We start from the raw sequence: 354 nt of genomic DNA, 5'->3' as shown, positions 1-354 counted from the left end.
TGGATGTGAATGGTGAAGAGAAAGATGGGATTTGATAGGTGAGGGGTTTTTGGGAAAGAGGTGTTGAGGTGATTGGTGAAGAAGAGAGAGAGTGGTAGGGTAGGTGGGGATCCTGTGGGGTCCACAGATCCTGAGGTGTCAAGGAAAAGTCATCCCTGCACCAAATGGCAAGCAAAATCACATTTTGAGCCATTTCTGGCGTTAAACGCCGGGCTGATGCCCATTCCTGGCGTTTAACGCCAGGTTCTTGCCCTTTTCTGGCGTTTAACGCCAGTCTGATGCCCCTTTCTGGCGTTAAACGCCCAAAATGGTGCCAGACTGGGCGTTAAACGCCCAACAGCTAGCCTCACTGCC

Source organism: Arachis duranensis, chromosome 2 (assembly GCF_000817695.3).
Source record: "Arachis duranensis cultivar V14167 chromosome 2, aradu.V14167.gnm2.J7QH, whole genome shotgun sequence".
NCBI lineage: Eukaryota > Viridiplantae > Streptophyta > Magnoliopsida > Fabales > Fabaceae > Arachis > Arachis duranensis.
Note: the sequence above shows the minus strand (reverse complement) of the source record.